Source organism: Anopheles coluzzii, chromosome 2, assembly GCF_943734685.1.
Source record: "Anopheles coluzzii chromosome 2, AcolN3, whole genome shotgun sequence".
NCBI lineage: Eukaryota > Metazoa > Arthropoda > Insecta > Diptera > Culicidae > Anopheles > Anopheles coluzzii.
In genome coordinates this window covers 79,690,921-79,718,641 of record NC_064670.1, presented here as the reverse complement: position 1 = coordinate 79,718,641, position 27,721 = coordinate 79,690,921, and the positions used below count along the sequence as shown (strand labels likewise).

General features: G+C 39.4%; 1 long non-coding RNA gene across 1 annotated transcript in view; it reads left to right on the top strand.

The window, feature by feature from the left end:
* Positions 1 to 27,721, top strand: part of LOC120950317 (uncharacterized) — a 52,345-nt gene that overhangs the window by 5,704 nt on the left and 18,920 nt on the right. The window contains exon 2 of the long non-coding RNA XR_007452004.1: positions 17,457 to 17,541. This is a non-coding gene — a long non-coding RNA (uncharacterized LOC120950317). The remainder of the gene's footprint in view (positions 1 to 17,456; positions 17,542 to 27,721) is intronic.

Genomic DNA, 27,721 nt, shown 5'->3' with positions numbered 1-27,721 from the left:
TTTTTTCGATATATTAACAATTTTACGGTCTTCTTTCGCCGTGGTCTTCTGAGGACGTCCGGTTGACTTGCGCGTTTCGGTTGTCCAAGCACGTTTCGGTTGTCCGAAGCGCGTTTGCCACAAAAGTGCGCGATCGTTCCATCACGAACTCGATCGTTCTGCGCTTAATGCCAGCAGCCGCCATTCGCTTGACGATATGGCGCTGATAATCGGTACAATGTTTACCTCGACCCATTGTTACTAACATTGCTAGCTTGGACCGTCAAGAACGCACTGGTTAAAAACTTTGACACGACTGATCCGGAGCTCTGCCTGCGTTCTGCTTCTATACGCGATGAATTAAATCGTTGTAGAGCAGCGAAAAAAGCGTATGGATAAAAACTATCAATGGGTAAGCGAGTGAGTGTCTACTCATTTAAATCGAGAACAGAATACTGCCGTGCTCATGAAACAAAACGCCCATTGAAAAGAACAACTGCGCGCCAGCTCAATGCACGCACAAAGTTTCCCATGCACACACAACGTTCAACGCAGAGATGCACGCAGGCCTTTCAGTGGCGTGGAGAAACACCTGTGAGGGAATGCCGAGTTCATTGCTATTGTGCGCGTGTCCATTTTGCATCGCTGCACATGCACATTTATCAACCAGCACACCTGCGTTTTCGTCCGAGGAACAAGCGCTGCTGTCGATGTCGATCACACACACACACACACACACACACACACACACACACACACACACACACACACACACACACACACACACACACACACACACACACACACACACACACACACACACACACACACACACACACACACACACACACACACACACACACACACACACACACACACACACGCACGCACACACACACACACGCACGCACACACACACACACACACACACACACACACACACACACACACACACACACACACACACACACACACACACACACACACACACACACCTAAGTAACGTGGTAAAACAAGTGCACGGTGCGTTGAAAAAACCAGGGTCCTATCTTAATGTCCGATACTGTACCTACGTAATATATATAAAAAAAGCTGCGCGTGCATCCTCAACGCTTCTGGAGCTACGCAAACAATAAGCGCAAATCTTCCGGTTTCCCAGGTTTGATCTGCTACAATGGGAACCGAGCTTGCCAGATATGTGCGAATTGTTTGCTACACGTTTTGAGGACACTTTTGTTCCTGACAACATGCACCCCGAGGCCCTTCATGCTGCAGTTACTAACACATTTGCTGATGCACTTCAACCCATGCTACCGATCATTTATATCTCGTCTGTCACCCGCGCCATAGATCGCCTAAAGATGTCCTACACCGCTGGCCCTGATGACTTCCCGGCAGTGATCCTGAAAAAGCACTGTTGCGTTGATTGCTCCGTTACTAATAAAAATCTTCGCGGAATCGCTACGTTCATGCACCTTCTCTGTCTCTTGAAAGGTCTCATGGTTAACAACAATCCATAAGAAAGGCTGCAAGAATGAGGCTTCTAACCATCCCGGCATTACATAAAGCGTATGACGCTGCGAAAGTGCTTGAGCTGCTTGTATATGAACCGTTACCGGCTTCTGCCCGCAATTACTTCAGTCCGAATCAGCACGGATTTGTCCGCAACTTATTAACAACCACAAACCTTATGCAATTCTTCAGTAGCTGCCATTAATCCATTGATGCTCGCTTTCAAGTAGATGTCATTTACACCGATTTAAAAGCCGCCTGTGACCGGATAACTCACGCCATATTACTAGCAAAACTCGACAGACTTGGCCTTCCAGATCCTCTAGCTACATAGCTGTAATCATACCAAATGGGCCGTACTTATTCCGTTACGATGGGGCCCTATCTCTCTAGATCCTTTCGTGCTTCATCCGGCGCCCCGCAAGGCTTCAATCTAGGACTTTTACTATTTGTCCTTTACATAAATGATGTTTCTACGATCCTTCCGGACCCGCTCTACGCGAACGATACCAAAATCTGTCGCCAATTCCAGGGACCAGACGACCATCGGATACTCCAGGCTTCACTGGGAGACTTCGAAAACTGGTACACGCAAAACTCCTTAACCATTTGTGTCGATAAGTATGTTACCGTTCGCGCTCTCCAGTGCATTTCGACTACACACTAAACGGGTAAACTTTGCAAAGAGCCCATAGTGTCAAGGACTTGGGCGTTTTCGTTGACGCGAAACTCACGTTTGAGCAACACCTTGATCACGTTGTGACAAGATGCAGTCTATTGTTAGGATTAGTCGTTAACATGACTCGCGAGCTCTCTGACCCAATCTGCACCAAAACTATAGATCGAACGGTGTGGCCTGAATTCTTCTGGTTGCGTAGCTATGGCATGATCTGATTTGCTGAGCGTGTTACAATGAATGTGTTGCAATGGTGTGATTTGGCTTTACAATGTGTCTATAGCTGATAGTGTTTATTATAATAAGTTCTGTATATCAGATATGCTACATTCATTACAATACGAACATGTTATTTTAATTCGTATTCAGCATTCAGCTCTTGCACGGTTTTCGATTGCTGACTTCTCTTCACTTGCTTATGTCCGAAAAAGTTTAATCAGTCCTGCGGGGAGACGGTTTGAATGAGATTCGATTCACAGTGCTGCCATAGAAAAGACCGACCAAGATACCGTCTCCAATCCGACCGCCGAAACAAGAAAAAAAAAACAAAAAAAAAAATTCTTACGCGAAATAAGTATTTCAAACTTGTAAATGTCTCCCCCGTTGCCAAATACCGCAATGCTATTAGAAGCCTTTCTTGATGTGATCGCTTCTCGCATTTTTGAATCTATACGGCTTATTTCTGGACCGACCAAGACATAAAGACGATCGAAATCTTCGTGTTCCATCCGTATAAAAATGTTTATGATGAATTTTGCCGTGTTGTTTGATGGACTTCAATTATTGATCTAAATTTTATATCATATGCTTTAAAGATAATCAACGCGAAAGCAAACATCACCAGTGATATATGGTATCATTTCATAAAATCTGTGGGAGCAGCTAAGTGCCGTTATTGTCGACAAGTACTGTCACACTTGAAGGAATCTACATCAAATTTGAAACGGCATATGGATCGTAAGCATCCGACAGTTCCGCTGCAGAGGAGTAACCAGCCATCGATATCAGATTCACAATTTGATGCTGGATCAGAAGGTACTTCGGCTCAAACAAATGTTCGCGGCAAAGAAGATTTTTTTTAAATCCATTAAACCAATGAGCTCAGATGCAAAGAAAGAACTTGCCATTCAATTGCTATTGATGATATGTACAGAATATCATCCTTTTTCGATTGTAGAGGATTAAAATTTCACGCAGTTTGTAAAAACATTAAATTCTAAGTATGAATCACCCAGTAGAAAAAGCATTTCAAACGGAGCATTGCCTGCGATGTACAACGATACTCTGGAAGTCGTAAAGAGAAGTATAATAACAAGTTCATTAATTTTATTAAGAGTAGATTGTTGGATTGACGTTAACAAAACTAGATTTTGCTCAGTAACAATACATTTTATAAACAGTTTGTACGATCTTTGTAGTCATTTGCATGAATGTTAGGAATTTTCAACAAGTCATACCGGTAAAAATATTGCCGCTTGGATTACTAATGTAACAGACACCTTCCAATATCTGAAAAAATCTGTTTTGGAGACTGATAATGCTGCTAATATGAAAACAACTGTAGTCATATTAAATATTCCTAATCTTTCAGGCGGTGCCCGCACGCTCAATTAAGTACTTAAGGACGAGATATAGTAACGCATTTCGAAAAAAGCTCGAAAGCTACCCAAAAACTATCTGAGAGACAATAGGATTTCAATTATCCCTAATTAAAGTTAAAAACCCGTTGTCCTATTCGTTGGAATTATGCATTTGAAATGTTTAAACGTTTCAACCAAGACAGAGTTCCATTAGCTTCATGTGGTTGCTGTGGTTGCTGCATTAAAAATCAATTCTAGGCTAGATGACGAAGATTGAATAATAATAGAACAGGCAATTTTTTTATGTTTAATACCGTTACAACCGAAATTATGGCAGAGAAAATTGTCACTTTCCCCGCCATGCAATTTCCAGTGATTTGCGAGGACGCGCAAGGGCTCGCACGTCATACAAGTTCACCGCCCCAGAGCCCTCGCATTAAAGAGCTTGCGAGCCTAGGCAGTTTTTTCGCCGCTAGTGTTAGCAGTTATAATTATAGCACCCCACAATTATAGAGAGCAGGTATAACATTGCAAATTATAGCTTACTAAACACCTAAATTTTGAGATTTTATTTAGAAAAATTCCACAAAAATTTAAATAGTGATCTGCCATAATTTCGGTTGTAACGGTATTAAACATAAAAAATTGCCTGTTCTATTATTATTCAATCTTCGTCATCTAGCCTAGAATTGATTTTTAATGCAGCAACCACAGCAACCACATGAAGCTAATGGAACTCTGTCTTGGTTGAAACGTTTAAACATTTCAAATGCATAATTCCAACGAATAGGACAACGGGTTTTTAACTTTAATTAGGGATAATTGAAATCCTATTGTCTCTCAGATAGTTTTTGGGTAGCTTTGGAGCTTTTTTCGAAATGCGTTACTATATCTCGTCCTTAAGTACTTAATTGAGCGTGCGGGCACCGCCTGAAAGATTAGGAATATTTAATATGACTACAGTTGTTTTCATATTAGCAGCATTATCAGTCTCCAAAACAGATTTTTTCAGATATTGGAAGGTGTCTGTTACATTAGTAATCCAAGCGGCAATATTTTTACCGGTATGACTTGTTGAAAATTCCTAACATTCATGCAAATGACTACAAAGATCGTACAAACTGTTTATAAAATGTATTGTTGCTGCGCAAAATCTAGTTTTGTTAACGTCAATCCAACAATCTAATCTTCATAAAATTAATGAACTTGTTATTATACTTCTCTTTACGACTTCCAGAGTATCGTTGTACAGCGCAGGCAATGCTCCGTTTGAAATGCTTTTTCTACTGGGTGATTCATACTTAGAATTTAATGTTTTTACAAACTGCGTGAAATTTTAATCCTCTACAATCGAAAAAGGATGATATTCTGTACATATCATCAATAGCAATTGAATGGCAAGTTCTTTCTTTGCATCTGAGCTCATTGGTTTAATGGATTTAAAAAAAATCTTCTTTGCCGCGAACATTTGTTTGAGCCGAAGTACCTTCTGATCCAGCATCAAATTGTGAATCTGATATCGATGGCTGGTTACTCCTCTGCAGCGGAACTGTCGGATGCTTACGATCCATATGCCGTTTCAAATTTGATGTAGATTCCTTCAAGTGTGACAGTACTTGTCGACAATAACGGCACTTAACTGCTCCCACAGATTTTATGAAATGATACCATATATCACTGGTGATGTTTGCTTTCGCGTTGATTATCTTTAAAGCATATGATATAAAATTTAGATCAATAATTGAAGTCCATCAAACAACACGGCAAAATTCATCATAAACATTTTTATACGGATGGAACACGAAGATTTCGATCGTCTTTATGTCTTGGTCGGTCCAGAAATAAGCCGTATAGATACAAAAATGCGAGAAGCGATCACATCAAGAAAGGCTTCTAATAGCATTGCGGTATTTGGCAACGGGGGAGACATTTACAAGTTTGAAATACTTATTTCGTGTAAGAATGTATGTTTTTTTTTTCTTGTTTCGGCGGTCGGATTGGAGACGGTATCTTGGTCGGTCTTTTCTATGGCAGCACTGTGAATCGAATCTCATTCAAACCGTCTCCCCGCAGGACTGATTAAACTTTTTCGGACATAAGCAAGTGAAGAGAAGTCAGCAATCTAAAACCGTGCAAGAGCCGAATGCTGAATACGAATTAAAATAACATGTTCGTATTGTAATGAATGTAGCATATCTGATATACAGAACTTATTATAATATACACTATCAGCTATAGACACATTGTAAAGCCAAATCACACCATTGCAACACATTCATTATAACACGCTCAGCAAATCAGATCATACCATACAAACCCGGAAAAGCTCAGGCCACACCGTTCATATAAAAATAATTGTGACACACTTAACAGAACCAACCGAAACGTACAACATAAGCAGGAACAGTGTATGCATTATAACCCAAAGCAGGAGCAGTGTAAGCATTAAACCCAAAACAGGAACTTAGTGACAAAAACCATTGGTTTTGTCAACAAAAGATAAACGTAACTAGCTTAGTGAAAACAATAACTTTCTAACATATAACCCGGAACCAAAGGTGCGAAGCCTTTAACTTCTTTTGAGTATAAATAAAACCAACTCCGACTTCTCATTTAAAGAGTTTAGTTATGTCCCCCTGCCCAAGATAAGGCCTCTAAACTCCAACGTTTTCAGTAAGGGAAACCACCTAAAAGTTTCTATGATCGCCTGGACGATTAAGTGTCGAAAGTCCGCGTCGAAACAGTATCCACCTCAGTTCTGCTTAATTCGGCAAACGATGACCTTCCTTAAAAGATGTTTGAAGGCCACCCTGGCCAACGCGAGTTCAAAGTTACTACATGGCAACCGTCCCAAAATCGAAAAACCCGTGACCATCTAAAAAAATACCACATGAGTATGGCATAATTTTAGGTTTCTAAATCGTCGATTACCAAAATTGTGAAGGATGTGTATGCTTGTTTAAATAAACATTTGCGGAGCTACGTTAAGGTATGTTTTTATAAACATTATTATTATTATTTTTGGAGATCCCACTGTAGCATCGTCTGCTGCAAATGATCTGTGGCATCGTTTTGTTGCTCGGGTGGTAAATGGTTCAACCATGTCCCCACCCACTGGCCAAACCTGGTAAAATAGTTTCCCGCTGTTGTTGGTGCTGGGGTTGGTGCTGGTGTTGGTGCTGGAGTTGTTGGTGCTGCGGTTGTTGGTGCTGGAGTTGTTGGTGCTGGGATTGTTGGTTGCGGTGGAATTGAGGAATAGGAACAAGTAGGGATTGAGTGGGCTTCGGTGGAGGTTTGTAGATCTAGGTCGTCTTCGTTATCGAAAAGAGAGAAAAATAATAAAAAGATAGCATAATCAAAAAGTTATTCAGCCGTACCGGCGAACTCGTTCGTTCCTGGGAACGTTCGCTGCGACGCTCATTTTCACTCATTTCATAGCCCTCTAGATCAAAAATTAGAAAACAGTGTAGATTTTGTACTGGCCAACCTAGCGGTACAACCCTGTCCACTCATGAGCGACGAATGTTTCTCGTCGAACGAGTTCGCCGGTACGGCTGATTAACAAAAGAAATAAGGTTGCATTGCAATCCAACGACGAGCAATACATATGAATTTTATAACATCCACGCAAACAATGAGACCCCAAATTTTGAGTGATTCAGGCCGAGGGGTATGAGGAAGCTTGAGGAAGCACGGAGAAGCGCGCTGCGATGAGAGTTCGCATTCTGTTTTACACGCGCGCTTCACTAACACCAATACAAATACCGTGCTTTGACGAGCCGTCTGTGAATGTGTGTGTGTCTTCTTTCAGCGAGCTCAACTTGGAGCTGCTCGTCACATCGTGTTGTCTCGCTTACACTACAGCATCGAACCATCGCTCCGTATGTCCCCCCCTCCTACGCGTGCAAAACCACCAGTGCAGCGCGACGCTTTGCCGGAGATGGTTGTGCGTGTTTTGTTCAAAGTCCCGCGCGCAGTGTTTGTGCATTGATGCGCATTTCGTTATAAGTCTCGTGCGCCGGTGTGTTTTGGTGAAGTGTGCAGTGAATAAACAGTGTGCACAGACGCACATGCAGTGCGTGGATCCACAGGTAAGAATTTGCTGAACAGAGTCAACGCAGATTGTCGACAAGTTTCCCGCAGCCTGGCTCGACCCGGTATGACGTCATTGGATTCCAAATGTGTACTTTAGTGTGTACTTTATGTTTCAATAAAGTGTTTAATGTAATAAAAAATGACAGTGTTTGTGTTTAGTTTTAGAATAAGTGCATGAAAGAAAACGAAAACCGAAAGAAACAACTATCTTTACATGTGTTGGTAGCATGGCTCGAAAGAACACAAACACATTGAGAACTGCAGAGCGCACCGTGCGTTACGGGTGGGGAGGGGGAGGGCTCGCGCGAGGGTGTAACTCATTCGTCGAAGAGACACTGTATTTCGACAGCGTCACTCAAATCACTCAAAAAATACACTCATTTTGCCGGACGGGATATGACATAAACAATTAATTTATCTTTGCATGTGTTATTATCATTTCTGATGCCGTCCACAGCACAAGAGTGGAATAAGAAATCAAAAAAGTTTGAACAAAGGTGGAATTTTCCGCATGCAATTGGGTCCATTGATGGCAAACACGTACAAGTGGAAAAGTCAAGTAGTAAAGGATCAGAGTATTATAACTATCAAAATTATTTCAGCATTGTATTACTTCAGCATTGTAGTAGATACCGATAACAACTCTTTACACGCAAATATTGGAGAAAAAGGTTGAATATCTAACGGAGGTATGTGTAACAGGTTGGCTGATAAGTCCCCGGTCTAACAAAGAAAAACACATTTTTTTTGTCATAATTCGTTTTTATTATGCAACATAGTTCCCTTCAAAAGCGATACAACGATTATAACGACCTTCCAATTTGTTGATTCCATTTTGGTAGTACTCCTTCGGTTTTGCCTCAAAATAGGCCTCAGTTTCGGCGACCTGAGAGGTCTTTTTGAGAGGGAGGTCTGAGAACAAGAAAAAGTCGCTGGGGGCCAGATCTGGAGAATACGGTGGGTGGGGAAGCAATTCGAAGCCCAATTCATGAATTTTTGCCATCGTTCTCAATGACTTGTGGCACGGTGCGTCGTCTTGGTGGAACAACAAAATAACAAAAATTGCTTGACAAAAGACGCTCTGTCTCACAAACTAATTGACATACAGACGTCAAATTTTGACACGAATCATTGGTTGGTACTATATAAAAATAATATGCATTTAATACTAGCGGAGCCATCTATGTGTCAGACCGGGGACTTATCATCCAACCTGTTAGCAGATTTACTGCTAGCAGTTCAACCAACCTATAGAGCCACCTTAGCAGTTATACAATCGTTACTAACCAAAAACCGGACGACATAACATTAAGAGTTGAACCAACTCAAAAAACCACCTCAACATAATCGTTGTTAACCAAAACCATCCAACTAAAAACACATCCAAATTAACCAACAATCGAATCAGGTGAGACAGAAAATCTACCATGCAATAAATGCTTAGCACACACAAACCGTAGGACAGGAAGCGCGAACCGACAATTTATAAATAAAACATAACGCGACGGTAATATGAAACGCGCCTCGCAAATCAGAACGGATGCAAAACGATTGCGCAACAATAACGCCAAGTGATAAATAAACAACTGGACATTGACTTTATATTTTGATGAACGAACCTCAAACCAGGAAGGTTAGCAACCACATAATGAAAATAGGTCAATATTAGTCGTAAACATAAAATAAGTGTAAAAACACCTTGTGTCATCACTGTTTAAGAATTCGTTATAACTAAAGCTTATTCGAAACAGTGAGACAGTTCACTAGTTTCATACACATAGATCACTCGTGTTTAGTGTTTCTCCCCATTAGCAGAAGCCGCCGAAGGCTCTGCCCTATTGGTAACCACGTTTGGTTATCAGCTGTTCAGTCGGTTGACCGATCAGTAATACCCCTTCTACGGACGAAGTGCAAGTTTGCACCATAATCGGTTAATACTCCCGCAGCGTTTTAACGCCGCCTGGAATCCGATCCATCGCGCAATTAAAGTCCCGTAGTTTAACCCGTCCGTTGCATAAGTGCAACTTGACCATCTCTTCCTAACGAAGTGAACGAATGATACAATTCATTTGCAATTAAATCAACTACGGTACGTTCTCGCCTCTATACCCCGCCTCGTTCTGCACTCTTCCTCCGCATTCCGCGCATCGATTTTTACCGCACACGGTTCTGGTAAGCAAAGTGCGCGCCGAACCTACCACATATGTTTAAAAACACACGCTTGTACCAGAGGCTGGAAAACAACAGTTTGAACGTTCCGGAACCTGAAACACTGCGAGTTCCATATGCAATGCGAGTACCTTATTTTCTTTTAGGCGATAAAGCATTTGCTTTTACCAGGTACTGCATTCGACCATTTGGAGGCATGCATGCGGAAGGGACAATTGAAAGAGTTCTCAACAAACGTCACTCTCGTGCTCGGATGAGCGTTGAAAATGTGTTCGGGATTTTAGCCAACCATTTCCGCATTTTTAACAGCTCGAATCTGCTAGAGCCAGAAGAAGCTAAAACGGTTATTATGACAACAATATATCCGTAATTTTCATCGACAGAGTGCTTCACGCAATACATACACTCGCCCTTCATCTTTTGACAGGGTCGTCAATGGGCGTTTTGTAGAAGGCGAGAGAGAGAGCTCCAGCTACAATGAGCGAACTACAGGGCATACTCTGTCGCACGCCAAACGACTTGTTGAATATACGTTTACACATTACACATGATCTGAAGTATAATAATCAACTTCATCATTAATGCAATACAACTCTGCTGTGCGTTTTATTAAGCTGATAAGTAGTTATAAAATCGTAGAATGTGAGTAGATTATATTCAGTTACACATTATATGAAGAATATGCCAACGCACATCGTCGCTAATATTGTTTTACTCATGCATTGTTTGGGTGCATTGCCACCCACCATTGTTTAGATGAAATCAAGAGTTTAGATGAAAAGTGAGTCACTCAGACTTTCAATGCTTAATTCAGTACAACGAAGATGGGAGTTCTTGCTATTCGGGAACGGTCCATATGAGGCCTCAACCCATGACGGGCATGTTGTTGCTGTGCCACAGGACCGCCGTGAGATATAAAATTTACAGATAAATAACATAGCAACTTACCGTATCGAGATGCGTGCCGTCCTTCATGGTATCATCAAAGAACTTCATCGCGTCGAAGGCGAACCATCTTGGCCGAAAAACGTCCTCAGCCGCTGATACACGAATGATAAAATTTTGTCATTGAACAGTTTCATATTATTTTAAATTTGATGAGTACCTGCTCCGCTTTGCTGACTTTTACGCAGCTTGGACTTATACGTCCGGTAGCTGGTTAGCAGCTTCCTCCACTGATAACTGGCCTCTTCGACGGTAAGTTCCAAGATTCTACCAATCTCGGTCCACGCATCCCTACACCGAATTCCGTTTTTGTAAAACTCCGACCGCTTTTGCCATAAAGCAGGCCGTCGTTCCACCTCGGCAATTAGCCGAAGGCTTTGCTCAACGTTCTGGAAGCAAATCAATAATAAAAAACTATTAATCTCGACTCAATTACTTATCATTCACCATCCCCATGACCCCGTTATTATGTTGATGGCCCGGAAGATGCAGCACTTTTCTTCCATTATTGGTCCTCTAACTCGAAAGAGCTGTAATATAAAATATTAAAATACACATAAACGTTACTGTAAAAATAAGAAACTTTTTTTTATCGCAGCGGCAACTGCAATAGCTTGCATTGTAGCAGTTGGGGTAGAGGTTGCAGCAAAAATGGTGCAGGAAAGCAGGGCCAGCAGGAATAGTTGGTATTCCGAAATATAAGAAAGATTTCCTGTTGGAAGAAGACCAAAACCGCATAACCTACATTCCAGAATTCCAAACGATTATTAGTGAATGCGGACTAATAAGAAACATAACATCCCGTGGTACAGCCAGGTCAGTTCTCAAAGAGCTGCAATGTACAAATAAAACATTTCAGTTCAATGGTATATTCCTGTAAAAATAAAGACTAGCTAGGTACATAAAATTAGTACAATTTTTACAATCTAATTTTTTTACAATCAACAATTTTTACAATTTTTTTAATCAAACTCCAAAGCAGCTGTCGTTTTAAAAAAATCGCCGGTAGCTGGAGAAGCAGCAGATGTGATGTTTTTTTCCAAGCCGGAAAAAACAGGGTTTTCCATTCCAATCAACAATTGTCTACTAGCAATCCTCGATTTGAAAAACACAATTGTCTACCACTTACAAACAAGTCAAGCCGTTTTTAGTACACTGCCAAAACCCAAAACTTACAGCCAAAACCAAAACAAACCGTGCCGCATCTGACGTGTGTTTTCGAAGACAATTGTGAAATTGAAATGGACAGTGTACCAAAAACGGCTTGACTTGTTTGTAAGTGGTAGACAATTGTGTTTTTCAAATCGAGGATTGCTAGTAGACTGTGGACAGTTGTTAATTGGAATGGAAAACCCTGTAATCGAAATTGAATAATAATTCAATCGTTGCCCATATTTCTAAATTTATTTAGTAAAACCGTTTACCAAATCACAAACACTGAACATATATGATTTAAGGTAAAATAAAGCTACAAAAAACTCCCAAGCATTGCTTTCACTACAAAAAAACCGGTATCAAAAACATAATGATAATATATTACCAATTTTTCATAGTTCCGGCGATTCGGCACGTTCGGCGATTCGTTCTCCATGGCTGAGATCAAAATGTAATTAGATTTTTGTTTAAAAAATCAACGCATCATCTCATATTTATTCGTTTCAATACTTACCGCTATATGTAAACAAACGTATTATTCCAAGATTGCGCTAAGATTGAGCATATATTTTCGAGATTTATGTGTCCGAGATTTAAAATTTTTGATAAATATATCATTGTTGGAACCTTACAACAGCATGATAGAAGGGTTTTAACGACCTGTCGACATTAGCGTTAGGAATTGTTTAGGAGAAAAAGAGATAGGAAAAAAGGGAGAAAAAGCTAGGTGAAAAACGATAAAATGGTCTCGAAAGACAAATTCTGGCATTATCGTAAACGAACCGGCGGAATAAACAGACTAATTTTTTGGCAACAGCTAAAGTTTAATTAAAAACCTTTAACGTGTTCGGCACTTAATTATTTTCCGCTTCATTTTCTAACAATCATATTAGGCCGTTTGACAGATAAATATATGCGCAATCTGAGATTGCGCATCGTCTATTGCTACGGTTAGGTACAACGTTGTTTCAGTGACCTGCTATCGCTTGGTATAACTTTGGTTTCGGTCCGTACGCCTCTCTGGTTTGCTCGAGTTCCCGCATGTTTTGCTCTTCTAAAGCATGCTTCTTGGAGCGGTGAACTCGGTTCTCTTCGCGTCTGAACCGTGATTATTCCTCTGCGCATGCCCGCGTTCTATGCCGTTGCTGCATTGCTCGGTATGCAGTATTCTTACGTTCGGTCACTTGTCTGCAGTCATCGTCGAACCAGCCAGATTTGGTCTTGCCACGGTGATTAAAAGTATTTAGGTAAAGTAAATATTGAACATTAAACATTAGGCAATAAAAATTAATACTAAATTAAACATTAATATACTTAAACCAAACATATATTATACATACGGTATCGTGATGGCATCCTCCATCGTGTCGTCGACAAACGCCATGGATTCGTAAGCAAACCGTCTTGGCACGTACACCTCCGATGCGCCTAAAAGAAAAACAAAATATAAATAATATAAATAATATATCTTTTAATCCTTAAATTAACATCAATTTATCTGCCCCACTGTACTTTGATTTTTTAACTTTACTCCTGTAGGTCCTATAGGAGTTGGGGAGGTTTTCCCACACTGCTTTAGCTTCAGCAGTTGGAAGCCCTACCTCACTACTTATAGCTGACCACCCTCATGTTGGACGTTGCGATTTTTGTAACTGTCCAACTTTTTGTTCCATAAGGATGGACGCTTCCTTACTGCCTCTATCAACGCACGGAACTACTCGATATCCTTAAAAAATATATAAATGTATACATATCACTTATACAAAAATAATAAACGTGTGGGTGTTGGACCGAATATGTAAATACAGTATAGTCAGATATCTAGCTACTTTTATAAATAAGTACCTGTTTTGCGTAGTTCCGGGCTGTTTTTTTTGTGTTTTCCATTGCTAAAATTATATTAAAACCACCTAAAAATTAATTTTACTGATTATTTTTAACATACACAAAAGATGTATATATACCGTTTGCTTTTTGTTTTTCGTTAGTTTACCACCCTCTCGGACCTGAAATCTTTTTGACGTGAAGTTTACGCCTGGCAACCCAGTTTACGCGTAAACTTTTTGAGTTTACGCCTCGTGTGACGTCCGTTTTTCAACCAACAGTGGAAATTATATATAACATTTCATGTTTCTTACAGCAAACATGAATGTAGATTTTTCAAACGTGGCTCTGCCGATGTTTGATTCATCGCTTGAATATGATGAAGTAAATGAAGCTGTGAGCAGTGATATGGATACAATATCTACTGAAAATGAATTAGATGAAAATAGTGACGCAATGGAGCTTGATGCTGATGATAACCAAACCCCTAGAGGGGTCTTTCGTGGATGGTTTAAGAATGTGGGCTTTAGAGACCAATCAGACGCATCAAGCCATTAATTCATTGCTGTCCTTGGTGCGACAGCGAACACCATACAACGTACCAAAGGATGCTAGAACCTTTCTTAAAACACCGCGTGGTACAGAAAAAACAACTAACACCATTGATGGTGGGCAGTTATGGTACCACGGTACAGCAAAAGCCTTCAAAATATTTTAGGTAAGGAAGCATTTGCAAATTTTTGCATGACATGTTACACGAAGCTTTAACATTTTTAAACGGAATAATAATCGGTTCTGTAATTGTTGGTTTTATTTTATAAAAGTAACTCCACTAGTAGGCATCTGCCTTTAAACTAGATTTTTTATGGACGGATTACCCCTCCATAAAAGCGGACCAAAACAATTTTGTCCCATTCTGATGAAAATTTAGGGAATGATCTGTGTCCCTGTGATGGTGATAGCGATTATTTGTGGAAATACTGAGCCGGAATCGGCTGAAGATTACTTGCGTTAGTTTGTAACGGAGCTAAATGAGCTGCAAAACAAAGAAGTATTCATAAATGGAAGAACATTTTCTGTAGCACCACGAGCATTTATTGCTGATTCTCCAGCTCGTGCATTTATTTAGAAGGTAAACATGAACAAGCGTATTTTTAAAACTAATTAATAGTGTTTTCTTCTTTTCTTTTTAAGGAGTCGTTTCCTTCAATGCAGGGGAAGGCTGTTTGAAATGTACCAGTGTAGCAAAAAAAGATCCGATAACAAAAAGGATGTATGTTGAAGTAATTGGCGTTGCAAAACGAACAGATGCTCTTTTCAAACACGATAAATAACCATACACATTGCAAATTTAAAACTCCTTTAATTAACTTAAACAATTTTAACATAATCAAAGGTGTTATTAAAGCAGAACCTCTGCATCTTTTTGATTTTGGCATCATGCAAAACTTATTATCCATTTTTCAATTTATGACAGTGAGAAAACACAAAAAACGGAGTCCCCAGCAACGACAGCAAATAAACCAGCTCATAAAAGACACGAAACTGCTTTCTGAAATACATCGCAAGATGCGTAACTTGAATTTTTTTGTATATTGGAAAGCTTCAGAATTCAGAAGTTTTTTGTTATACATTGGTGCAGGTGTTTAAAAAAACTACTTGAACAATGAAGAATATCTGCATTTTATGCTTTTTTTGCGCTGTAACATTTTTATTTTCGCCTGTTAACAAATCACATTGAAATTATGCAGGAGCATTGCTTAACAAATGTGTGTTTGACTTTGGCCCCATATACGACAAAAGTCTTGTGTCAAGCAACGTGCATAATTTGGAACACGTTTTAGACGATGTTAAACTTTTTGTGTTATAACTACTACTTCAGCATATTCATACGAAAATAACTTACAAGTACAGAAGAACCTACTTCTTCATGGATCACGAAACTTAGAGCAAATGGTCAACAGGATAGCAGAAACAGAACATTTGAATATAGCCACTGAACATATCAGCGTGAAGAATTATCCTATGATCATCACAATAGGAAACAGCGAATGCATCCATATCACATCAGACTTTAAGCATAAACCACTGATTCCTTTCATCTGGTTTTACCACAAAGATAATACTGTAGTGAAATATGAATCTGCAGTTCTAGTTTCACAAGAATTTGTTATCTATGGATCCCAATTTTAAAGCAAAGATAAAGTTTTGTACAACCGTGTTCGTCATATGATCTACATATAACTACTGCAGATCTAAATGACTTATCACATGATTGTATTCAAGTGGACGCAAAAAAAATTCGATCGAAAAGTAGATCCATCGCCTCGTGTAATCTATTATCGGTATCACCACTATTGACTCGAAGTTCACACCTTGTTTTAAATCGTTATAATAGCACTGTTTGCAAAGCTGCTGGTTCACAGCAACAAATTGCTCTTCATTTAAAAATGGCGAAAATTCAAAGCTTTTGTTTACAGTCTTCTTCTTCTTCTTCTTCTTCGGCTCAACAACCGTTGTCGGTCAAGGCCTGCCTTTACCCACTTGTGGGCTTGGCTTTCAGTGACTAATTGATTCCCCCCCATAGCAGGATAGTCAGTCCTACGTATGGCGGCGCGGTCTATTTGGGGATGGAACCCATGACGGGCATGTTGTTAAGTCGTACGAGTTGACGACTGTACTACGATACCGGCTTTGTCTACAGTAGCCGATCTATTAACGGATGGTGCATAAACAACATCCTTGACTTGCTCTAAGGTTACTTGCACCAAGGAAATTCGTGTATCCATCTTGTCGATATTTTTGTTCAAATGCTTCATCTGTTCCAGTATCATCTGAAATTTCCGATCCGTGGAAGTCTCGATAACTACATGTGATGCTGACGTGGAAGTTTGATTACTGTCCTCTTCCAAAGGTGGTATCTCCTCCACTGCGGCGATGAACTGTATCTCCTCATAATGATGGATTGGTTCTGATTGATTGAAATAGGCTAATCAATAGGCACGCTCCATATTAGTGGTGGAGGCATAGAGGATATTTGTTCTGAAGCCATGATATCTACCGGACTTAACTACACGTGTTCGGCACGTTGCCGTTTTACAACCTTTTTCTTCGTTCCAATTGTTGGCTGAAACCCCGCTTCTGATGATGCCATGATAATCCTAGGAGAAAGAAGTATTGGAATGAATTATTTTATAAAGTACTTTCAATTTAGAAACTTTAATTAAATTACACAAACAAGTGAGTAGGAGTTCGTTAATAGTAAGTTTCAATTTCACGGTTCACAGACGGTATTAACTTGTTATTCACTTAGTTATCACGTGAATAAAGTTCGATCATTTAATATGGCTAAAAATATTAAGGGGCGATGTTACGCTAGCGATAGATAGTACTTAGAAAAATGCAACTGTATTAGTTCGATGTATTATAGATGTTGCTATTGTGTTTGTTCATCATGCTTATGAACTCTATATTAAACGTTCTGATTAACCGGCCCAATATTTCTTTAAATGCGTTTTTAGCAAATCTTTATGCCAAGCGGCTAGTATTGAAAAAGGATAAAGTGGTTTCTACATGCAACTCACAACAAAGATCGAATCTAGTCAAGTAAGTACCTGTTCTATATTAATAAATTTAATTTAAGTGTCCCTTTCTTCAGGTAACCTCAGCACAAAACATGGAGCGTGCTCTGACAAAATTATGATGACGTCATATCCAAATGAAAATGACGTCATATGACGTTATTATGTTTTATGTTATTGTAATCCAATGTAAAGAACTCATTGTAAAACATTGCTAAAATGGTTCGAGAGGGCATTATTGTCCATCGATAGACAAATAAACATAAACATAAACATATCAACGGTATAATTGGTTTAAAATACAAACCAAACCAACAGCCGGCGGGAAAACAAACCTAACCTAAAAAAAGTGGGGATAGAAAAAGAGAAAGAAACATTGCGAGGGGAGAGCATTTTTGTCATGATACATAGTCTTCATATGTGTGCGTGTGACGATTTTCGCTTCTCGCCAAACTTTGTTTTTCGGCTAAAAATCCGAGCGCAACTTAGATAGGAGCTGCCTATCAAATTTACTTCGAAAGAACACGGTTTGGTTAGTTGGGCTACGTCTAGAGTTTCACCCAGAAAGTTCATCGCTTTATACGCAAACCAAGTAGGAGTAAAAACATCATGGGCGGCTAAAATTGTAGAATAAAAAATGTTTACCAATTTTGCTGTATGGATTATCAATAGGTAACATTTAACCAGTTGACGTGATTGCATAACTTTTGTTCTAGTTTTCATGTATTGTGCGCGTAAATTCGTCCATTTGGTTTTTGTAGATGTAACATCCAAACCCATTTCCGAACTTACAGACAACCATTCAAGTTCTTGTCCAACATTGTTTTTGTAATTGGAATCAGCTTTGTTCCACAGCAACGGTTTGCTTTGAACGATTGAGATGAGCTCGAGGGTTTGTTCATCGGAGAAAAAACACTTAAAATAAAATGTGTAGTAATGGTGAATGTAAATTTTGTTTAAACACAAGCATAAGTGATGCATGTTATTTTAGTGTTGCTTATCTCTTTTTTCGTTTTATATGATTTTTTTTTGTAGGTTTATCGATACATCCTTTCTTCTCCATTGTTATTGATATTGATATTTGAATTGAGTTGTGACTTTGGATTACTTTGCACATCAAATCACTCTTTTCACGTGAAACACATATTAAAAAAGAAATTAGAAGTAAAACAATCCAAACGATGATACTTCCTTGAGCAGTCCATATTGTTTACAACAGTGTAAAAAAGTCGTTTTCTAGCTTTGACATTTGCTGTCAAAGGTTCGATGGGTTCGATAGATCAGTTTTCTATCACTTGCGGGAATCCAGTAGCTCAATTCGGAAAGGATCGAGAGGGCTAATGTAATCAGGGGGATACAAACACTTGCTCTATTATTGAACTGTCAGCAAAATATGGAGCGTTCAAATAAAAAGCAGCCCACTTAAAAACACATTTAGCTTTTGAATTCAATAAATCTCGTCATTTAATAGTACTGATTTTGTTATATTACATATTATTTTATCAAATATAGAAAACATTTTTTAAGTACATTTCACTTATCCATATAGTTAAAATTGCTAAACAGTTTACTTTGAAGTGTCGAGTAACATAATGAATTCTATTTTCGCATTTGAACAGTGAGAGAAGATTTAACAAAAATTAAATACAATTTCCTTAAACAATTATTAAAAACTAAAACTATTAAGCTATATTATCGTTTTTATTGCTGAAACAGCTAATTTATTCATTATTATTCATTTTTTCTTCATTAAAGGCCGGGCTACATTGATCGTACTCCGTAGTGTAATTTCGATTTTCACTAGCGCATCTGGTGGCGGCTGGTGGAAGCTTTTTTTGGTCATCAAGGTAATGGTCGTGCCGGATCTCAAATTTAAGTTGTTTTTTCACCGTATTTCGATGCGAAAATGGCTGAAATATGTGAACAACATATTCATCTATCAATTGCATAGCTTTTCCAGTCCAGTTACAGTAAAAACAAGGAAAAATAACATATTTTCTGAAGCGGCTTCAAGTTGTTTAGCAAAATGCTTCGGTCAGCTGCCGCCAGATGCGCTAGTGAAAATCAAAATTACGCTTGCGAGTACGATCAATGTAGCCCGGCCTTAAGGCCGGGCTACATTGATCGTACTCCGTAGTGTAATTTTTGTAAACGTGTACGCCATCTAGCGGTGGCGGGTTGAAGCTACATGCTGGTATAATTTATCTGTCAAAAAACGTTTTGGGTCGAGGAGGCTATAATTTTACCCAATGATGGATAGATGTTGGAAGATGGGGAAAAATGTTGCCCAGCACTTTGTATCAATGACGATTTGTCCAACAACAACAATTAACGGCCTACTTTGTTGCAATTTATAGGCGTATATCAACATTTCAAACGGCATACAAGTAGCCTGGTCAAAACTTGATGAGACACCAAGCATGAATAATTTTGACACATAAATTATACCGACATCTAGCTTGCGCTGGTCGCCGCCAGATGCGCTAGTGAAAATCGAAATTACACTACGGAGTACGATCAATGTAGCCCGGCCTTTAAATGCTATTTCTTTTAGAGCATCTGCGTGAATTTTAGCTGATCTGCATCCAACTACTTGAGTACTTGATGCATTGTATTTTCTAGCACTGGCATCGTCCTTTTGTGCCCTTTCTTTCTTCTTTGCTCCAGGCTCTCCACGTAACGTCCATGTGCGTCTCGGGCGTGAGTTGGATGAGTGATTTTTTGATTTTGCTATACTTTACTATTGAGTGATACGACACGTTTTTATTTGGCACGTGTGCCTTGGCTCAGGTGCGTGCGAGAAGTGTCCGTCCCTAGCTAAATCGGCGCATTCGATTTCCTCTCTTCGTTAGATCGGCGACCCGATCCTATGTCCTGGCTAGATCGGCGCATCCGATCTCCTCTCTTCGTTAGATCGGCGATCCGATCCTATCTCCAGGCTCTCACGTAATCAGATCGGCGCAACCGACCTTCTCTCCTAGCTAGCTGCTATCTCCTGATTGATGTGGTTTGGAACTAGGCTAAGTGAGTGGAGTGGAGTAGCGATTACTCAATGCTAGAAATTTGCTCTGCTTTTGTGAATTCTTGACGAACTTTGTCAGCTACATTACCCGCTAAATGATCTCTTGGGACCATATAATCCAGGCAGTACTCCAACCGTTTCAAGGCGATATCAAGCGAATTTTTTATGGTCTCTGGATTGATACACGTGAAACGACTATCTACTCTTCTTTTAAAAATAAGTAAAATATTTTCATTTAAACTTTATTGCACGCACCAGAAACCACCACCAAACTACTTGATAACCGTTACAAAAGTGCCGCGTCGTTTTTTCGCCATCGCGCCGCAAAACCATCGATCATCGAACTCCGCTTCGTCCGATCGCTCGCTCTCTCGGTTTTCGGTTCGCTCGTTCTCCTCTCGCAACTATCCGCAATATCTGTTCTCACGGCTGCCCCTTTGATCGCAGCTACACGTAGCCTTATCGAAAACGGATAATCGTAGCCTTATCGAAAACGGATTATCGTAGCGGGCAAGGTCGCTACACACGAGATACATCGTGTTACAATGTGCGATAGTGAAGATCGGTCACAATCTTTTATCAAAAAGGCAATATAGTAAGCTTTTCTATCATTATAAAACTGTAGGGTCACTTTTCTAGATATTTTGCCACGTGTCATTATGGTTTTAATTGCCGCTTTGACTCCAAAACCGATATCAACTTGCGATGTCGGTAGAGTATTGTTATCTGTGAGCTCGATATCGGTGATCGCTTTAGCTTTTACATTTAAGCATTCCGGTTTTAAAACCCTACAAATTATAGAATGGGTAAGTGTAGTCAACTTGTCAAAAAAAAGAAAGCGCCATAGGTAGGAGCATCACATTGGAATTCTCGCTAAAAAGGTTCCACACATCCAGTTGATGAAATAAAAAGGGCATGTTTTGTCCTCAATAAATCATCAAAAATGGCCTTTTCCATTCAAGCGAATGGTCTAGACCAGGGGTCTCCAAACTTTTCAGTTCGCGGGCCGCATTGCTTCACATATAATGGTGTTGAGGGTTTTTCGTTGCCTGTAGGATTCGTATTAACGAACGTTCAAATTTTATCTTTATAAGAAAATACTAGCATAATATACAAAAATCCTATTGCTTTCTATTATTTAAGCTTAGTCTACGTCGCTAAAAAGCAACAATTACATTTTCTTTAGAAATAGTCACAAAAATTTTCTATTTATTTCAACTTTCACAAAGATGCCTCGGGCCGCTTAATAGGCTCTCGAGGGCCGCATGCGGCCCGCGGGCCGTAGTTTGGAGACCCCTGGTCTAGACTGAACAACTGTTGCAGAACTCCTTTTGAAAGCGGAAAACTCCTTCAGTTTTTTGTCACGCTTGGTTTTGACTGCAGCTACATAGACCTTCAAATGGGGAATCATTTTAGATGCACGCTTAGCCACATTCAAATTTTCAATCCATCGTACAGGACAAAATTTCAGCGCGAATGAATTGGATCTGATAGTTTCTTTATAATCTGCAAGGGGCCACGGAAAGTCCTTGAATAAATAATAGAGGGATGTCAAAACCTCGTCAATGCTCCATTCAGTGTACTTCATATCATTTTTAAAAGCGCAATGAATAGCATGTAAGCCATAACTACCAATGTTTAACAAATCGAATGATGGTTCATTAAACGCTAATTTACATTTAGCCCGTCCATGCTTAGCTGGATCACGTTTTTTAGTAGAGTAGGCTTTCTTTCTATGCACTGTTTAAATCCGTTTAGGAGATCAAATGCACGAGAAGAATCCAAAAACGCTGTTCCAATACATCGACATTCTAGCTGTTCCTTATTTTCGTTAAAAAATCTCACACTAACATCCTTATCTGTTCGCGCCTCGAAACTTTGTTCAATGTTTCATCTAAATTACTACCCGCAGCCCAAAATCGAGTAGTTTCCTGCACAGGAAATGGGGCAAAATTCGCGCAGGGTTTGCGTCAAAACTTCGTCAATGTGTTCCGGTTCCCTGCGCTGGGGTGAGCAGTTTTGGCGCCCTGTTGGGGAACTGGGCAAACTATTTCAGACGGCGGAGCAAAAAACAATCAAACATTACAAAAATAATATTACCCATTTCTTCCTTTTCTTCCTCTCCCTCCTTCACCCTGTCATGCCTTACTTGCGCTCCAGCGCGTGCCTTCCACCATCAGATGATTCTGTATTGTGTAAGAATATTGATGCGTATGTAAGAAGCGAATTTGGAACATAAAGCCGAGCTATCGGAAGTCAAATTGTTGCAAACGCCAGCCGTGTTGTGATGGGAAAAATGAACCTCTGAAGGGATTCAAATCTTCGAATCCCAATCCTGGTTGGGATTCGAATCTCTGAATCCCAATCCCAATGCCTATGTGGTACAGCGTTTTTTGTAGTTTGAAGCGGGGGGGGGGGGGGGGGGGGGTTGTTTAGATGTTACATTAGTTAAAGCGGAAATAAGAGATTATTCTGCTTGACTTTTAATTATTTAACATTTCAGTTCTTACATCATAATTAGTACAGGTAGTCCCTGAGATACGGGAACCTTTATTCAATATCAAATCAATTTATTTAGAAAGTGCTTACCACTTCTTATTCAACGCAACATTTCTCGAAAATTAGCAATATTTTGACTGGATACTGCATGACTTGACTTTGGAAAATCGAGATACGCAGTTTCTTCTCGACCCCCATTAATAGCGTAACTCGGGGAAAGACTGTATGTTACGAACCGAGCTTCTCCGGCAGGCCACGCGATGGTTTGGCCCTCAGCAAGAGTTGCAGGGTCGTAGCGGAGGAGAAACAAACAGCAATTGTGGACGGAGTATTTGATACTTCCCCTACTAACCAGTCTTTCCCGCTAATTGCTTCTAATCCAAAGGTTGGGAAGTTGCAGACGGAAGGGGGTGTTTGACTCGGAAATCCGGGGTCTCTGTCCTATTCCGGATATTGGAATTAAACCTCTTAACTCCAAGAGTTTCTGCGTTTGAATCTATCTTCATTGAAAATATTTGAAATATATTGAAATATACTTTTATACTAAATTTGTCCTTACAATATCCGTTTGGACAGGATAATTCGTGTTACTAGAAACATCTTATATTGACGTGGAAGGATAAATAATGGTTACTAGGATCAGATTGGTGAAAAAAGAAATATAGAATCGCGTGTGTAACACTGTTTGTGTACGGAATAACACTGGTTTTATTATGCTAAACTGCATGTCTCTTGTTCAAAGTATGTTCAAAGTATGCCCTTTGACAGTCCCACGTTTTTAAGAAAATGCACAAACCCATTGCTAAAAACTTTTGGTAGAAAAGTGCCCAATGACCTGTAATAAACAGAAGTTTTGTTATTTGTTTATTAAATTCAACGTACCCCATGGCCCTCTCGAAGCATTAATATTATACATAAAAATTAAAATTTTCACAAAATACAGTACAGTAAGTCTAAAAAGTGTTCGTCTATCTGAATATTTTGCAGAAAACGACGAATTATGGCCGCAATAGGCATGGGGTGGTAAAAGTGATAATGGGGTTTGATTAAGGGTCCATCAATACACACGTTTTGCTAAACAATAAGCATTTGAATAGTGCAATAGCAACCAAAATACAAAAAATAAATATAATAAAATCGTTTGATGGGCGTGCAAAAAATATTCATCCATCAGACTTTCGGTATAAATATGCGTATGAAAACAAAGGTTATGGAATCAAAAAATGTCCTGTCTTGTTTCTATTGCATTTATGACTATTGGTGACTACTTGCACAACGCAAGAACTCATTTAAACCTTAAAAAAGGCGTATTTTTGACCCACTCATCCTACAAGATTTATTCCAAATAATATCTGGGAGAAACATTGCATTTTCGAATAACATGGCCTAGTTCCATTGAAAAATTGGTAATTGATATCATATTGAGAGTCTACCAAATCGTTTTCATCAGTCTAGTTTCAGCAGGTTTGGTGTTTTGGGCAAATGACAATGCTCTGTATGTTTTCACGCTCGACTGTTCTTGAAACATGTGGTACTTTTTAACTACAATTTCTCAAAACTGGGACTCAAAGTACTTAAAAACTGCAAGATTATGTTTCCAGATCTCTTTTCCCATAAATTTGAATCATTTTTTTAGCTCACCTTTCCTCATGGTGCTACCGTTACACGAGATTTTGCTGCTGCATCTAAGTAGACTGATTTCGCTATGGTAGACGTCGGCCGTATGACCTTAGCGATATAAACATGTTTTAATATGTTAGTAGAGTCTAATTTGAAATGAATTCCTGAATTATTTGTTGAACCTTAACAGATTTGGCCACTTTCTGTGTACGGTATTATTCAAACAAAACATTTTCGTAACAACTCACTCATTCAAGCTATTACATGACCAGCTACGATGAAATGCAGCATGACCCATCAACCAAATGTGACCAATCTCTTTTCCTGACCTTATTGGCAATCATAAAATGCACTGATTCCTTGGTAAAATTTGATTTTTTGGACATTGAACCGCTTCTTTCGTTAGATTAACCGTCAAGGATGGCTGCTTACATGGCAGCATTTTCGCCATCATGCTCCAATCATTAGTTAACTGGAGGAGTGCCTCTCTCACCCCCGCCTTTAGTGCCTCTCTGACCGCTTGAAGTGCAATTGAAACAACATAAATGCATTATTTTAGAAGGAAGTCACCAATAGATTGATCATAATTCATAATCATAATCTGAATATTTTACAGAAAAAGGGGAACTATGGCCGCAATTAGTGAATTGGGAAGGACAGCTTTTTCTCATCACTTTGGGTCTGCGATATTAAGGGTTAATTAGGGTCTCAAGTAGATAGTTAGAGAGCTTAGAAGATAACGGGAGAGTCGGGCAGGACACGCATAATGAACGCGAGAAATGCGAGAAGCGCGAGAAGGAATAGACGCGCGAGCGTAAGGCGAGAGAGAGAAGGTATAAAAAGGAGCATCCGATCGGATTAGCTCTCTTTCTTAATACTCCGGTATACCGCGACAATATTGTTCTCCTGCACACGATTAAAGACAATAAAGTAAATGTAATTGTAGAAACTTACAGGACTATCAATACACACGTTTTAAAATAAATCAAATAAGCATTAAAATAGAGCAATAACAACTAAATTATGTAAAAAACTAAAAAAAGTCGTTTCATGGGCGCGCCAAAAGTATTCGTCTATCAGACTTTTGGCATAAAATGCGTATAAAAACAAAGGTTACTTACTTACTTATCCGGCGCTACAACCGCTTTGCGGTCTTGGCCTGCCTCAGGAGTGTCCGAAACCGCTCAAGCTGGCCCTACACGCTGCATTCATGTATGCGGCTACAAATGACAGCTACAAATTTCCATTGTTCTCGATCTGTCAGCTTGTCACCGCTCGTAACCCGATGTATGCGGGTTACGAGCGGCGACAAGTGACGTATCTTCCACCTGCTATGTTTACATTACTGTTTCAAGTGTTGAAGGGAGGGATGATCATCGAATTCAATTTTTAAATTTGAGTGAAATAAAATTTAAAATTACGTGCTTATTTAAGTTACTGATAAAATACATACAAATTTTTAAAAATATTTTTATGTAATTGTAGAAAATTATAAATTTCGCGCCCAAACGTCAACCTCTGACAGCTAAGAGTGAAGCGAAGTGATGCAACCCGGTGACAGTTGTTATGTCAAATCGTAGAAATAAACCGGCTCAATTGCCACTTGAAAACCGAAAAAGCAAAACGTGTTTTCTGTGTGACCCCAAGTGTGAAGTGAGATTTAGCTACATTTACATAATGTTTTATTTGAGGGCAATAATAATATTGAGAATAAAATGAGGCTTAAATAAACGTATACGAAAACAAAAATGTTGGATACATTATGTGGGGATGTGTTGGTATTGTGTTTGGAGATTCCTTGGAAGTTTTCAGGCGGACATTTTCGATTAGCAGTCAACCACGCCAGCACTTAACAATGGAAGGAGCTAAAACCGCCCAAAAATCGAATAAAAATGTAAGTTACACCTTTTCTCATAGAATGACACACTAAATTATTGGTTGTTTTATTATTTTAGCCTATTCAAGATGAGGAAAAAGTCATCGAATTGATCAATTTGGTAAAAACTTATCCGTGCATCTGGTTAGATACTGATCGCCAGTATAAAAATAACGAAATAAGGCATCAAGCCTGGCAACAGATAGCATCCGTGCTGGAGGAGGATCCACAGTGCGTTCATGCTAAATGGAGGAATTTAATGAATTCCTACCGGCGGACTAAAAAGGAGATCGCTTTGAGTCAGACAACAGGTTCCGGTCAGTAAATTTTGCTATTTTATTACTTCATATTTGTTAAGATCGTTTCTATTGTATAAATATTCAGGTTCCAGCGAGCTATTCAAGGAGGTTTGGTATGCCTACGAGCATATGTCGTTTCTACATGAAACGACAGCTCCACGTCGTACAATCAATACTGTAAGTAGATAGTGTTTATGTATCGTTTTGTGGAGGAATGAATTAATATAGCGATTCTGTTCTCATGTCAGGCAAATCTTGAAGGAACTTCTCGGGAACCTGTTGTTATCTCGACCGCTCCTGCAACCACCGCTTCATGCAGTTCAACTGCCTCAACAACAGCCACGACAACTGCCACAACATCCTCCACTGGCTCCTCTAGTGGCATGCTAGAGGGTCGCACAGCGTCCAAAGGACGCAAAAGAAAGTTTAGCGAAACGACTCGATCAAGTCAGATTAGCGAATGCTTGACAGCCATTCAAAGCATTGCTAATACTGCTACTGCTGCTGCACCTTGTTCAAAAGCCAGGGCTCTGGGCAACTTTGTAGAGGCACAAGTTGCCACCTTCGAAGACAAACACCCAGAGTTCTGTGCTAAACTTATCAGGTCCATAACAACGGTCATGAATGATCAAATTGATCAATTTTATGCGGACCAACATGCCTCCTCGATGCATGATCATGCATATCTGTAGGTTTAAAATTTAAGTGTTAACATAGTTTAAGTTTTTGTTGGAATTTAAGAATTTTATGAATAAGTGAATTATGTATTGTTATGTATTATGTATTGTTAAGATAGTTTAAGTGTTTTTGGAATTAATGAATTTTATGAATTACTGAATTGAGCCTTGTAATTATTTTCCATGAACTGTGAAAATCCGAAATTTCTGTT